Genomic DNA, 16,872 nt, shown 5'->3' on the forward strand with positions numbered 1-16,872 from the left:
CGCTAGATGTTGATGACCTTGCCAACTACCCGCCCATCACTCGCGTACCATTTATCAGCAATAGAAATGAAAAAAAGTAGCCTGTTTTCAAATTCAACATCGCATGAGTGCTAACCAGCTCCTCTGCGACTTCCATTCACTGTGCAGCACGGAGACAGATACCTTATACATCGTTGAGTATTCCCTTCTGACCACAGATCAAGATGACACATGCATTCAGATATTGCTGGACCTCTCGTCTACTTTTAAAAGTCGACCATCCCACCTTGATATGCACCCTGGAGTCCTCAATGGGATTCATTGTCAAGGTCTTTTTACTAGTCCTCCTCCTACCTTTCCAACCAACACCAGTTTGCTCGTGTAGGCACATCCAGCTCCCTAAATATTTATCACCTGTGGAGTCCCTCATGTTTCCATAGTGTTCCCTGTCATCTTCACCCTGTAAATGGAGCCACTTCGTGCTGTACTCAGTTTGCATCAGGATTCACGAATATGCTGATGATGGATAACTCTTCTTGAAAGTCGCCTCTGCTTCTGACATCTAGCGTCTCAATCAGTGCCTGCACAACATCCAGACATGGATGACCAGTGCCTACATGAAGCTCAACCCAACCAAGACCGAATTACAGCTATTTGCTAACCATAAACGAGATATAGTACAAAGCTGGCTGAATGACATGAGCGTTTGATTGCTTAAACCCCAACTTTCACAATGTGAAGTCACTGGATTCTTCCTGGACACCAACTTCACCCTAGAGGAATAAATTGACAAAAAACAAAAAGTTGGCTTTGTGCCAGTTATCTCTTTTAAAGTAAAACCGTTTTTCCAGAATGTAACTTCAGAAGTACTGTTCAAGGCCTTGTACTCCTGGATATATGGTGGTGATTATCTCCTCCATGCCCTCTCAGACTTCACACAGGCAGTTCATAAAGGCATCATAAACAAAGAGAGATTATAGGGCTTTTGGAGAGGTTTAGCATACAGGGCCCAAACTACAATGCACAAAAAAGGAGTATCTGTTCCTCAAGGGTTAACCTAATGAGAAAAGGAAAGAGAGAGATATATGTAAGATTGGTTGGAGGTGACGGGTATAACTATCCCTTTGGTATGCATTCTTACATATATCTCTTTCCTTTTCTCATTAGGTTAACCCTTGAGTAAGTTCATAAAGGCGTCCCATGTGCCGCGGCAAATGTGATCCAGGGCCTAAAGGAATGTGGTCCCATCACCTCTGCTCTGATGGAACTCCATTGGCTCACCTTAGTAGGCCCACACATCTTCAAAACCAGCTGCATCGTGAGATAAGCCATCACAGCCAGTATCCTGGTTATTTTGCAGTCAAGCACACCATACCTGGTTATCTGCACACTTTTACGCCTATATACCCAGAGTCTGGAGCAATATCCCCCGTATTTATGACTACTGCCCAATTACCCAGGTTCTGAGAGACACAGGGTCACCCCATTCTTTTGAACGACTGCCTAACGCTGCTCCTTTTTAGGAAAGAGTGCACTCCTTTAAAGACTACTACATCACTGTGCATTAACAGTGCACAAACCAGTTACTGTTCCTAACTCTTGATGACTGGGTTTGTCTTTGACAATGTAAAGCGGTTTGCTGCTTTTTGGTTAGGTTTTTGATATACTACACAAATAAATCAGTTCATTGATCTGCTATGCATTCCGATATTTTGAGTCTTGGGGGAAATCCAGAGGTTTGCAGCATCAAAAGTCTCACCCTTCTTCCTTGAGGAGGCTGGGCCCTCGGGTATTTTTTATTTACCTATATGGCCATTTCATGATTCATTTCGCTATTGGTGCACAGATGACTGGGCTGTGAAAGAAGCCAGTCCTGCTTGTGTATTACTACTAAATCGTGTAATACTGCCACATTCACCCACCTGTGTGATGTTTATTTACTAACAAAATGGTTTAACCATCCACAACATGCAGGCATTCAGAAATGAATAGCGTGTGTCTTGGAGAGATGCTTTAGTCTGAATTGGTCTAGCTGCTTTTCTTAAGGCACCACGTCGTGCCCTCTGCTTTTGTTACCCTGCCATCTTGTTTTTTCCTTGCAATATCCTGATAGTAAACCGACTGGCATCCCTGTGCAGCCCTACCATGGGTCAGTACAAGACATCCCAATCCAGAAGTGGTCAGCAGTAGAGTTAAAAGGTAGCAGTGGGCCTTAACACAAGCAAGGATTGTCCGCCCCTTTCCTCTGAATAGATCTTAAATAGCAGCCATCGTTGATGTACTCGCATTCACGGCCACTGTGCACGGGTGATGCCACCACCACAGGAGCTCTTTAAATGGAGGGCTCAGACGTGAAAAGGGTGCCGTTTGCATATTGTCTGCAGACACATTTTCTTAGTCTTGAACATTTGGAGGGTAGTGCAGGGAGTGCTTCGATGACGGCGTTGTGTTGCAAACCGAGTAAAGGCCGAGAAATCTAGAACCCACCACCTTCTTTGACATGGGGTAAACGTGAGCGTTGGGCCGGAATGCATTGTTTATCGTGGTAATTTCCTGACAGTGGCAGGATTTGGTTTCTTGTAACTGCCTGCGAGGTCATGCTCGCTCATGCAGAATGTATCCGTGATTACTCGCAAGGTCTACCAGTCGGAAGCTGAAATCTGGCCTTGACTCGCGCGGTGACCTTGGTGGCTGCACTTGGTTTCCTTCTGTGCAGAACCCACCCGCTCTGAGCTTCTTTCTAACTTCTAGTCAAGCCTCTTCGTCGTCTTTGTTTTTGAGGTTAACTAACCCCCTCCCTGCCCTATGCTTAGTGTTTCAGACTAGCTGCTTCCCTGTTATTGTGCCCTCTTGCCCGCTGGTGGCACTATGCTCTAGCCAAGTGAACTTTCGTGGCACTTATTACCAGGGTCTCTTTCGCGCGCGCGCCACCTAATCTGAGAACATTTTCAGCAAAGGTGGTCGCGTGGCTGCATAGGTTTGCACGACTTGTTTTTATAAAGATTGGGCCCTTATGTATCAGCGCATTTCCTCATTGACGCAGAATGGTTAAGACCCTCTGATGCATGAGGCTCTTGTAGAGGTGGGCCCCTGCCGCCGAGCCTGGATCGGATTCAGCCCAGGGTGTTTGGGTCGTGCTCCTCTGTTAGGATAGTGAATATCCTGCATCTGGTAAGGGCTGCCTGTAAGGCCCTGCTTCCATAGCCTTCCCCCTTTGAGGTGACAGTTCCTCGGGAGCCTATTATCGCTCATTACTGCCCTAGTCTGCAGCATGCCAGCGTGTTCCTGAAACCCAGTCATCGCCTTCTGCATTCCCTTTTAATCTTGCTTGGGTGTTGCAGGAACAGCTGGCCGCGTCTGCCCGCCAATTTGTTTGCGCGGCATGTGCAGTCCAACGGAGCTTGCTGCCTCTCGTTTAATAAGGCCTTTGTGGCTAAAACTCTGCACATCTGTTCCCACTTTACGCCAATTAATTGGCGCGCTCGGCGCCGGGGCTGCCAAGGCGCCCCTATGCTGTGCACGGTGGTGTCAGTTAGCTCAGCTCCAGCGCGCGCCCTGCCGCTTTCATGCGTCCCGTTCCAGCGCGCGTACGAACACACCTGCGTCTTTTTGGGAGGAAAGCGTAAAGTGAAGACCCTTTCAAAAGCTTCCATTGTAACTCTGCTGCGCATTTCTGGCTTCAGTAGGGGCCTCGCCAGTGTCTTTGATAAAAATGTTTTACATAAGTCGGTGGTTCTGACGCGGATCCTGCTGCAGCCGTAATGCGTGAAGTTCTTGTTTTGTAAGTTTATTGTCTTCTGTGAAATGTTGTTTTTAACATTGATTGCACGTTATGTTTCAGTTTCAGAGCAAGTTAGCAAAATCGGTTTTATTTTAAGTGTAGTTAGTTAGTGCAGGCAGCAGGTGTGCAAGCTTGAACTTGAGCGAAGTGATTCTGACTGTGCATGTGTTTTTGCACCAGAGGACGGGGCATTGGTGAGCGGACTGGAGGTGCTCGGTGTGTTTTACGTTGCTGCATCACTAGACTCTGCTGGCATTGGATAAAACCTAACCTCTAGTAGAGGGTAGCACCTGCTCATTCCCTAATCTATGGAGATACCCTGATGGTTGTGGTAGTTGAAAATCTAAAGAGCTGAGGTGCCCTCTTGCCTATTCTTCTGGTTTAATAGTTTATTGATCCTCGATGTAGAATCTCCTCTGCTCCTAAATGATGTTACTTTATTAGCTGCCTTCTGCGCATGTGGTCTAGAGGTGTGTACATGCCTTCTTTTTCACATGGCTGTGCATAATTTGGTGACGCCCATTTGGGAGTTTATATGCTGATTGAATGATGTCCGCCGTGAGGACTTGATGATTGTCCCACAAGATGGAGCGACCCCTTGAGGTTGCCTTAGGTGTAACGTCTACATCTTACTCCCGCCTGCAAGTTCTGTGGCCTTTTAGGATAGCTAGGTGAACACACTTACATCGACGAGTCGGCATGTAGTTTCCTTGCCTTAGAAAAATTACCCCATTTTTCGAAACTGACCACTGTGTGGAGAGTATTAATCATGGCATGACATTAGTATTGTCAGAACTCCCCCCATATCCCCCCCCCCCCCAAAAAAAAAAACTCGCTGGGCGGTTGGGAAGTTTTCAGAACCTGGCTTTCCCGCACCCCTGCAATGGCGCCTACATTAAACCATCACTGAAAACTCCTCCCTGACTCCTGGTAGTTGTAAAGATCAAGTCCTCTGCACTGTCATCAAAACCTTATAGGGAAATGACTCAAAATGCTCTGCTCTTTAGCGCTCCACTAAGCACCAGCCTTTGCTGGTTGACTTCAGTCCACATTTCCGAATGAACCTTCAGCTGGCTGAAGCATGAGGGCATAACCTTGGGAGTCCAGGGCCAAATGTTGTGGGATATATTGTACCCAAACCCGCGAGCCAAACTAAAGCACAAGCGGTACAGGAAACAGAGGAACACTCCGTTTTCCAAATGTGCCTACAGCCAGGTTTTATTTCCTACTGAAAGAGTTGCAATTTAAGAACATGGACCAAGGTTCCACGGCTCTGAACAGGATTGATAACGCCCCACTTGAAATACAAGAACAGACTTTCTGGTCTGCCAGCTGGTGGCTAATCCTCGCCCCTCTAATGCACGTCATTGGTGCCACCTGGGCCCTCTCCCATTTCTAGGGAAATTAGAGAGAGCTCAGTGAGGTAATCTGAATTGACTGTATGGGAATTTTACATTGCTTTGAAACATTTGGTGTCAGTCTGTTAGCCTCGTCCTTGTTGTATCGCCTGGAAATGTAGGCAGTTTGGCCAGAGTTATGGATTTTGAACAGGGCAGCCTGTTAGGTGCCTGAAAGGCAAGGCCTGTTAGTGTCCTTTGAGCATCTAGCCCCGGTTCTTTGCATTCATCTGGGCTTGATGTTCATGTGCTGCCTCACCTCTTACAATGACCGGCCAGCAACAGTTCTTTTCTTGAGAAACCCTGCTGTTGCGGATCTGTACTATCCAGGATTGAATAATACCTGCCTGACCTTTAAGAGCAACAGCAAGGTCCGGCTCTGTGGCACTGGATGGATGTCAATACTAAGAGCCGAGACTTTCCTGAAGCCAGAATGTATGTAGTCCGCTGACCAGAGCCGAACCAATGCACCCTTTTATTTGTATTATTTTATTGCCCTACTTTCTGTAAATAAATATATATTTAAACTTTCCATTTTTTTGTAACCTTTTGGATCTGATGTCCAAACCATCCGTCCATAATTTGATTATTATTTTTTTAATCCTCGCCATGAGCTGATGTCTTGCTGGTAGTAACTCCATTATCTTAAGTTCTTATTGATAATGTGTCACTCGCACCAACCAGTCAAAAGTTTAGCTTTAGTCGTTGCGTTTTGGTAATAAAATCCTACAGTGCAGCTACGCTTCATGACTGCGCTTCATTCCACTTAGTTGTGTACAGCGCAATATAGACATTTAATGGCATCCATGAACTACTTTGTCTGCTACAACCGTTGAAGCGCTCAAATCAAAGAGACCTTATTTCGGTTTGATTCAACCATAAAAGTACACAAGTCATAAAATACAATTATTTTAAAAAGGCATGATCATCATTGGTAAAGTGCAAATGCAACAATAGAATACCCTGTATACATTAATTCATTGGTGGTCTAGTACATTAATACAGTAACATTAATTGATCCAGGCAATTTCGCAGTCTAAGACAATTTTAAAAATGCAGTCACTTGAATACTGTTAGTATGCAATTATTGTAGGTATAGCAGGGCTGGTCGGATCTGTTTAAAATTAAGTTTCTTTAAAAGGACAATCAGGTAGCGTTTTCGCGGGTATTCATAAAAACCACATAGAAACATAAAATGCAGCATATCCTGTGGAGACTTTCCGTCGCAGCCACAGGGTGCTGGGGTTTTACTAAAAGAGTCTTTCTTTGGTCTGATTAGCAGATGATGAAACAGATTTAGCCTAAACCTTGTTAACAGGAACCTCTCGTGAGTACTCAGTGTACCAAGTAGGTAGGGCTCCATTGGTAAACCGGTTTTAACCATAACATATTTTCTTACACTTGTTTTCTGTAACTCTACCCCTTCCCTCTGGGTCTTCCTGTCCAAAAGGAAAGCTCGTTTAATTAGCACAACATCCCCCTTGACAATTCTGTTTGGGTATTCAAATAAGTCTGGGAGGCCCAACCCAGAAAAGCATGATTTCAAATATTTTAACCAGGGAGTGCCCATTGCATTATCTTGAAACAGAAAATCATTTTCAATCAGGTGTGTCAACGGAATATCTTGATTCAGCCACAGTTTTAACCAGCAGGTCAGCGGGCGTAAGGAGAAGATATCGCTCAGATATTCCGCCCCCAACTCCTCGTGAACTGCAAAGTTAGACGTGCCGGCCGGGACACACAGGAGGCGCTTCATAAAGGCATTTTCTGCGATCTGGAGTTGTTCGCCAGACACATACCCCCATAATTCACTGCCATAGGCTGCAGTTGCCACTGATTTTGCATCGTAAAGTTTCATCATGGCAAGGGTTGGTTTTTTCCCCAGTTTTGACGCAAAGTTAAAAATAGAGGCATTGACCCTGGTCACATCACATCTCTTTTTGGCAAGTTGGGGTCCCCAAGTTAATTTGGAGTCAAAAAGAACACCTAGATAGGAAAATGTATTTGACAATGGAATCACTACATTGTCTAGTTTAAATGTGTAGTTCCTTTTTGGGCGATTACCCACTTGCATGATAAATGGTTTAGAGTTATCGACCAGTAGGTCTCTGTCTGTCATAAACAATTTAAAAGCGTTAATCAAGGCTTGGAGGCCTAACTCAGTTCTAGAGATTAAAACCGAATCATCTGCGTATAAAAGTACAGGGATACTCCGCCTGCCGACTCTGGGACAGTCAGCCTTCACATCCTGCAGAACGCTGTCTAATTCATTTATATAAAAAATAAAAAGAAAGGGGGCCAAGATACAGCCTTGGCGGACTCCCTTGTCTATAGTAAAATTATCAGTTGTGCACAGATCTTGGGAATACCTTACATTGGCACTAGTGCTACTATGTAGATCCACCATGAAATTAACAATCCCTCTGTCCACGCCCTTCTCCCTCATGGACTGCTAGAGCTTTCCTCTGTTCACACAGTCAAAAGCAGAGGATAAGTCCATGAAGGCAAGATGAACCGTACCTTTTTGGGCAATGGTGTATTTGTTAAGGATTAGGAAGAGATTATTGCACTGCGTTATGGTTGATCTACCACTACAGAAACCATACTGAGAAATGGACATTGTTATTGTCCAATACCCATTCCAGAAGTCTCTGTAGTATAATTCCCCCCACTATTTTGACCATGGAATCAATTAAAGAGATGGGCCTGTAGCAGAGTGGACTGTCCCCGTCCCCCTTCTTAAACACCGGGACAATGGTAGAGACCCCCCAAGACGGTGGACGGCCAGCTATGGCAGCCGCATTGATAACCGCCTCAAGAATCGGTGCCCGAAAATTCGGGTCAGATTTATATAGGTCAGGGGGAATCCCTTCCGGTCCGGGCGCTTTCCCAGCTGTAAGCCCCTCTATCCCAACAATAACCTTGCCTCTGTCAAACCTTATGGAGCCTCCCCATTGTCGGGGAGGGGATTCATAGTGTTATTCATCGTGCAGCAATATAATTGCTTGAAGTGAGCTTCCCACTCCTCCTTTGTTATAACGATCTCCAGCCCATCTCCTGGGTCCTGGACCAAAAAAGGTTTCTTAACTACCGCCCAAAATCTGGAGCTGTTGTTTAGTGTATGGGGGTCCAGAATCTCATTCCAGGCTTCATTTCTTAAAAAGTCTTTGCGGGTGGCAGTGATTAATTTATACTCTTTACGACACCCTTGGACTGTCTCCTTAATTCTAGGTCTGGCTGCCAAGGCAATTCTTGAATTTCGCACGGCTTTGGAACAGTCCTTATTGAACCACCTAGGTCCCCCTCTCCCGCTCTTCTTGGCTGGTGCTGACAACAGATTGGAAACTTTATCTGCTAGACATTGGAAGGCGGTTAGGACCTTGATTGGATCAGAGCCCTCAGCAGTGCAGCTCTTAATTTCATCGCTACAGGTGTCTGCGATGTTTTTATATAAGAGATCAGGGGTACACATGGACCATTTGAGGCGGCGCCTCCCGTCCGTAGCGCGTACCGTACCCATACTGAGATTACAGCTTTCTTTGGCCACCCAGGGTCCCCTGAGATGGACAGTAAGCGGATTGTGATCACTAAATTCACTGTTTTCAATAACAAAGGAATCCACAAAAGCCTGCTTAGGCAAAGTGAGCAGTACATAATAAACGTTCCTTTCCCATGGCCCTTAAAAGTCGGAATTACAAAACGTTTTGTTGGATCATACAGAGCCATTGTCAGGGTTAGATCATGGTCATTTAACAGGTCATTAAAAAGTTCTCCCTCCACTGTGTAATCCAGGTGCAGACCCTCATACCGATCACAGTGCATCTCCAATAAATTTTTCATCAGAGGATCTCCACAGGGGTGAACGTTAAAATCACCCATGATCATTAAATTATGTAGACATTCCTTCATTGAAATACTAATAAAGTCATTTAAAACTTTAAGTTATCTTGGAGCTGTGCATAAATTTGCGAAATTATAAAAGTTAACAAGACCAGCTAAAGAGTTTTCTCCAGCTAAGACTAGGCCTAGAATGCCAGAATTACCTGTTACAACTCTGCGTATAGTACAAGACAAGGCTACAGAAATGTGACCATACCCTCCTTTGGTCTGCCCCTACTGGCTGCTGTTGCAGGTACATAACAAGCCTTATACCCTTCAATAAAAAGATCACACTCCACTAACCAAGTCTCTTGTAGACAAATGATCTGGAATTGTTTAATATACTCAATCCAGTTACCATCTGACATCTTGGTAGCCAGACCCGCAATGTTCCAACAAATAACATTATTTTTGTATGTTTTGGGTTGGGATACCGCTATGTGACCCAACGCAAATATGCATACATTACTCTGGCCCCCGGACTCCTCACGTCAATCACACGCCTCCAGGCCCGAGAGTGCTTCATATCTATTCTGTGTTGAGACATGAAACCCATTCATACCCTTGCTCACTGCATAGCTATTCTGAGCATCCATATGGAGACCTTGCATACCGTGACTGGCAGTATTGTATATGTATGGGGCGGGTAATGCAGGTGCCTGAGTTTGAGATCCTAGTCTAAATCTTCTGGGGTCTTGAGAAACTTTTAGCACAGGTGCATAAAAATATCCTAGTGGGCGCACACAGACACTATTAGCATTATACATTAGCGAGGATGCTCTTAATAGGACTGTTGCAACATGTTGGGGATGTTTGAAGTTAATAACCACACAGTCCCCACTCGTTGTCTTACGTGATGGACCAATCCAGTCAACCCTTTCTGTCGAAATGATCTGGTCATAATACTGAGAAGGGAATCCACCGTTTTTGTTTAACCAGGCCACTGTTTTATTTTTTAATGATTCTTGAGACTCCCCGTAAGGTAGAGTGGGATGCTCTACAAATGGTGGCACATTCGTCAGGACTGCCACATAAGGTACGCAGTCAGGTGGAAGATTAATATGCCTATTTTTACTAGGGGGGGTTAGAGGCAGACCTGCAGCCAAGTGCTGCAGGAGGCTGTTTATTCTGTTGAACTACTGGTGCTACTGGAGGCTGTTTATTATGTTGACTTACTGGTGGAGGTTTAGAGGCAACATTAACACCAGCAGAGCCTTGACAACAAGGTTGTTGTGCATTCACAACTCTGCCTCCTTTACCCTTTTCAATGTTGTTGGAGTTGGTAGCCTGAGCAGAGGCAGAGGCCAGATGTACCGACAACAGTCCACCTATCCGATCCACTTCAGAGGCCACAGCGTCCAATCTAGTTAGCAGAGGATTATTAACTAGTTCTGTGATTTTCTCCTCCATCTTACTCACTATAGTGCTCATCAGTAGCTGAAATTGCTTAGTATTTAAGGTTGGGCCTCCCTCATTGATGCCCTCCGAGTTACCATCGCCTATAGCAGAGCCATTGGCATTCGACTGGGTGGTTTGTGCGCTTTTTTTTTACTAGATTTTCCTCCTCCTTTAACCTGTATCTTTCTACACATTCTTACTGGTCTCGGTGTTGGTGGGCCTTGAACTATTTCTTCAGTAGAGGTATTAGGTAAATCTGCATGTCTTTCCGCATGGACCTGTGCCACAGTAACAAGCACACCCTCATTACTTGAGATTGGATTGCCTTCTGTAACTACCTCTGTTACTTCTGTCACTAAGATAGGCGAGTTTTCAGGTGGTAGAGGAGGGTTACTGAGGCCTAAAGAGGCCCTGCGTTCATTATTAATTTGATTCACCTTTTTGACCAGAAAATTGTCCATGGTGACCGGTCCAGAAGTTGATCTGTCTAGGTTCGCTCTGGACATTACACAAGGGTCTGTACTCAACTAGATTAGCAATATAAAATAGTAGTACACACTGCCAGCAGTTGCAGTACTTTAAACCAGTGATTCAATAAAATACTTATTAAACTAATGAAAAAGACAAAGTCTCACGTGAATCTAATATTCATAGGGTAGAGCCAAGGTCCGTGGCCCGGCCCGGCCTCTTCTGGCCACTGAGGGCCAAAGAGGGCCCGCCCTTTTCCCGGGCTTCTCCCACGCGCGGGGCGCTCCCGCTGCTTTAAGCGCCTCCGGGCGCGTTGTTGGCGTTGTTGGCGTGGGCGGAATGCGCGGCCCCCAAGGCTGCTGGGAAATGTAGTCTGGTGGTGCTGACTGCCGTTCCCCTCACGGCGCGACCGGACCCTCTCTCGCCACGGCTCAGGTAGGAACTGCCGTTGCCCTCACGGCTTGTGTCCCGGTCTCCAATGCGTGGAAGCGCTCCTTATTTATCTTTACAGAAATGTGCCCTCATTTCCGGGAGCACATCGGAAGTCCGATAAGCCAATCTATGCACCTTTCGTAAAATAAGCTTGGGAGCAGATGTTTGGTGGAACAGACCTTTTGTCCCCAGTTTGCTAATGCTGAAGCTACCAAAGGGTTACCATTTCAGCAGCATTGTGCGTACAGGTTCAAAGTGATAGCTATCCAGAAGCAAAAATAATGCAGTTTTGTTCTTGCCATAGCTGAAATATTCGGAGTTTATAGACTCCTCTGGACTGCTAATGTCCAAGCAACACCATAAACCCGACTGTTGCAGTGCAGGACCTCCTGGGTAAGGCTGCCTGACTTTGCACTGCAGTGAGGCACTGTATGGCTTGATCTAATTTTTCCTAAACGTAAGCTGTCCATGTCGAAATACAGAATGATACACGGTTCTCACAACCAGAGAACAATGTAGTCCTAGGATTGCATCTCACAGGTGAGGAAAGTCTGGGGAGGGATTGTACCATGGCATTGTACGTGATTGGTTAAGGCTTTGCACAGTGCTCTTTAAATGGAAATGTTGCAAAGAAATAATAGGTATACTTAGACAATTTTTTTCGTACTTTACTGTACTGTTGAGTAACTGCTGCTATTCATGGGTCAGTAACATAAGGCAATATTTCTACATTGTTCTTCTAGCATTGCATATTTCCTCAGTACGTGTTTGTTCAGTTTTAGGTTCTCTGTTGAAAATACAGGACAGAGAGCAAGGTTCTGATGAGCAGGTGTTTTAGGGCATTATCAATACTTCCACTAGATGATGGCTTTTAGAAATAGTAGCTGTTAAAAAAAAACAAAAAAAAAACGAATGCATGATTGGCCTTCGTATTAGGATAAGCTTGCTTCATGAATAATATCTCTTAAGAATTGAGTTAGGAAAGGTCTATATATTTTTACCGCTGACTCCCTCTAGATTTATTCACATGTCCAATGCACACATAATCAAATTATCCATAGCAAGTCTTACGAATATGGACTCCAGACCTTTTATCTGCCAAAGGTAAATCTCAGACTTTTGACCAGCCTGCATCTTTTCTTTGGAATTGGAGGGAGAGCCATTCCCTCGAATTTCTGAACTTCGGTCTGTCTCTTGGACTCTAGGTGATATTGCACTCTCAGCTACCCCTGGACGATATGTAAATCTGGCAAGAGGGCATCCACGAGACAATCCTTTCTTAAGTCAGAGGTTTCTGTATTTGGAGTGGTGCAAGCAATGTGGACTGCAAACCCTTGCAATCGGTTATGTTTTATCTTTGACACTTGACATAGAAGGTGTAGGCTGTCCCCGCACCCCAACTATCCTTCACCCCAAGATAACATCGCATCCACCAGCTCCTATGTTGGCCAGCCAAAATTGAAGTTGCAGCTGCGAAGGCTTGACTGGTACTACTGCGCTTGGTGCATTTATCTTCTCTTTCGCTAATTTACTTTAAAAAAAAAATGTATTTAGAAAGTCTCGCCCACTGAGCATTTACTTTAGTAATTTATTTTAGTACTTCTGCCTCAGCGTCCCCTTCTATTGTAATATTCTCATTGGAGTTTGTCACAATTTGTTATTAGTTTTACTTTTCCAGAAGTTGTTTACGCCACAGAAGCCTTTGGCACATACCACATGTTTAACTTGCTGCAATTGAAAACATCAGAGGCAGTATTTTCCTGCCTTGAACCAGCTATGCTTGTCTAGACTTTCACGTTGCTGCTCCTAGTTCTTCGACAACCTATTCTGCTCTATAACATCCTTTTCGAGACTCTGTTCCCAAATTGCTTGTAGTACCAACTTAACTGCTTGAGTGAAGTTTCCCCCTCATCAGTAGTTCTTTTTTCTACCCCTCATCCCTATTACCATTAATTGGCTTGTAACATTGGCTGTAGACTATGTGGTTCCTCTTGAAGATAATAGTAAGCCTGGGCAACATCCCAGTAACGTTTGGCATAATAGTTCTCTCAAATGACTCAAATATTAGGAGTGCATTTTGCGGTGCACATTTTGTGACTATTTTAAAAAGTTGCATCTCCTCCCTAGTAGGTCTATAAAGCAATAATGACTAAAACCCATCCATTTTTTTTATGAGAACAGAAAGGATCATTCTTTGAACTCTTCAAAAAGTTTTCAAAATTGTTACCCCCTTTGCTGCTGGGCCTTTTCCCCCTGTGCTATGCCTTTTTTTGGCTATTTGGGGTAGTTCGCGCTTAGGCCCCTGTAACTTTTTGACCGCATAAGGTATTCACGCCATATTTTCATCCTTTTCTTCCAACATCATGGGGATTCTAATGGAACACAGGGTTTGTGGATTCCCCTGAAGGGGACCCAGAAATTAGCCAAAATACATCAAACTTTTGTTTGTTTGGGGAAAAATGGGAAAAAGTGCAGCAAATGAAAGCGTCTAGCTTTTTCCCTGCAAATGGTATAAAAAACAAGCATTTACAATGAAACGGTTTCGCCTTTGCAAAAGTTTGAGCTATTGGCATTGTAAATGACAAACGTTTTATTTATGTGCTGGTTTTGAAAACAGATAAATAAATGGCATTACCATTTACAATGGCAATAGCTTAATCTTTCGCAAATGCGAGACCTATTGCATTTGCAATGCAATAGGTCGCGTATTTACGCAAGTTTGTGCTATTGACATTGCAAATAATTCCCATTGCGCAGCACGCAGCCCCGGTCTGTACCAAGGGTTTTATTTATATAGCGGATGGAAACAGGTGGGGGGGCATGCCAACTATTTTACCCCCTCACACACATTACCAGTAACTACACTATGAATAGTTCTAGTTTAGTTGCTGTGTGAGAGAAGATGTCATGTCCTTACAGTGAAATGACAATCGTACTCGGAAACACGGGATATGTACTTTGGCAGGGTTTTCTACCCTAAATCAATTCTCCTAAGCAAAGCACTTTAACTCCTTCCACGCTCATGACGAGCTCAGCTCGTCATGGTGTACACCTCCATACACTCATGGCGAACTGAGCTCGTCATGAACAATGGGAATCAACATAACTCAGCACAGGAGGAAAATAACACTAGCATCGATGGTGTTAAGAATAAAAAAATGTATTGGAAGATTGTTGACAGTAAACTTCGAAAGTGGTTCAAAATGCAGAACCCCGTTGTAAAATTCAGGGAAAAAGTCACTAGCAACTCAAAAGTCAACAAAAACAGACCGTAGCAACGTATAGAATGAGCGCAATGTTCAATAATGTACAAAAGAAAAAAACGAAGTGAGGGAGGAAAACAATCAGCCGAATTACCAGAAGCTGTTAAATCATACTAAAGGAAAGTTGTAAAGAATGGCAAAAAAGACTTGCCTTTCTTGAGAAAAGCACATACAGAATACATTAATTTAGAATTGTGTGGTATTAGCTACAGAAATTGTACTGCAAAATTGTTAATCCGTTCTGTAGCGGAAATAGGTCAATTAAAAGACCCAGCAATAAAGCACAGAATGCTTAATCTTGTGGTGCAAACTTCAGCGGATAGTGGCCAAGCACTCAAGCAACTGATCGTAAATGAGGCGAACAAAACACTACTCTCTTAACCGTGACCCTCTACCACCTCAAAACTGGTATGCTTTCAGTAAAGGAGCTAGTCGATGCTTCGTAACTCGTCTAGCAAAAAAATCTAAAGGGAAATTTGACAAGCATTTTCTAGTTGGCAGGCAACTACAAGTGACACTAAAGATACCATTTTCAGCAGAGGGGACCAACATAGATCGTAATCATCCTATAAATGTTGTAATGCAGTGTACTGCAAAATACATTGATGGTGGTAATACTTCAATATCCAGTCTCTCTGCCATGGGTGTAATGGTTAAGGGACATGTTATGGTTTGAGAAACACTTATAATAGTAGTCGGCTGTTAATGGTACATCAGTCCTCTGCTGAACAGACGTGATTATAAAACACCACTCAGCAATTTTGCCTCAATTGCTTTAAAAAGAAAAATGCCTTTTCAGCATTAAACCTGTCGGCTATCCATAAAGCAGGGATAAAAACCAGCCTACGACAAACATTCTAGAAAGAGCGGACACGTTCATGACAAGCAAATTACAAACAAAAGCACTGCACATCACTTAGGACTGCAAGTCAAGCATCGTGTTTGCAGAAACACAAAACAAATATAGGTACTTACAAAACATTGCAAGAACACTGCAAAGTGAGAAAAAAAGTGGATATTTACGAACTGCCCCACAACAAAATGTAAGTTGTTGGGAGGACCATGTAACAAGATTCAGCATTAGCGTAGAAGAATATTTCAGTCCATGTCTCTCAACGAGCACATCAACACACAAAGTAGTTCTCATCAGTGCCAACGACTACTCAATGTTAGCGTTTTGACACCGAGAAATAATTTATGCTTTTGCCAATCTAAAGACAAGTCCCAACATATTCACACCTTATAGTCAGCTGCCAAACGTTTGGCTTTGTCGGTGCTTTTATTCATAGGATTTGTTGCGGAACGATACTTTTATTACCCAACAAAAAGTGTATTCCAAAACCATAACAAAACAAGTACTGACAAAGCCAAACAGGCGACGGCCAGTTGCAAGGTGTGAACATGTTAGGAATTGCCTCTACGCATTTTGACTGGAAAGAGAGGAAAGAAAATGCAGCAAGTAGGGGCACAATCATGTAATGGACACTAATTCAGAGACAATATGACTGGCGAAGTAAAGAGGGGAAAATTAATATTCTTGGCTAAAAATTAAGAAGAGGTTAGGATAAGCGGAACATTAATACTGGGAACAGAATGTAATTATTACAGAGCGGAGGCCGCAAGTAGAGCATATAGGTCAATCAAAGAGAGACAAAAAATATGGGGTCAATTTTTAGATGCAGACACAGAGCCCAGGGTCAATCTGTAGGGCACATGAATCCAAAAGGAGGGTCGTCTGGTTTACGGGCTATTGTGGTTACAGGAATGCTGGGGCGACAGGAGCAACAAAAAAAAACGAGAAACGGCGAGGAGCGGGTCTGTGCTTCAAAGGGCAGGAGATCTGGATGCAAACTTGGGGCTCCAAAAAGGAAAGACGGCGGGAACGGGCACACGGACAGTGGGAGGGGGGGCGGGAACGGGCACACGGACAGCGGGATGGGGGTAGACTGCCTTCAAAGGATACGTCACCTCATGCCCAACAAACAAACCGAATTGAACCTTACCTGCGGTGGAGCAGAAATGCACTCAGAGCTTAGGTCGGGAACTTTCTGAGCCAGTGTTGCTCTCTGCACTTTGAAACACCGGAGCTGTCCGAGTGTCTTCTTGGTTACACCGCCTGCATACAAAAGTGCGACTTTCACCTGCACAGCAAACAACCAGCCCCCTCTACCTATAGCAGCCAACAGCGTTTAATCCTGACCAAGCCACGCTCGGCTACACTTCCCTGCTGCGGGGAGGAGGGGCAAGACAAAGTCCAGGAAGTACTCGGCTGCTG

The 16,872-nt window shown here is 44.3% G+C and overlaps 1 protein-coding gene across 1 annotated transcript in view; it reads left to right on the forward strand.

Annotated features, from left to right (window-relative positions):
- MTPN (myotrophin) overlaps positions 1-16,872 on the forward strand; it is a 356,723-nt gene that overhangs the window by 98,360 nt on the left and 241,491 nt on the right. The window lies entirely within an intron of this gene.

This window comes from Lissotriton vulgaris, chromosome 1_2 (genome assembly GCF_964263255.1).
Source record: "Lissotriton vulgaris chromosome 1_2, aLisVul1.2, whole genome shotgun sequence".
Lineage (NCBI taxonomy): Eukaryota > Metazoa > Chordata > Amphibia > Caudata > Salamandridae > Lissotriton > Lissotriton vulgaris.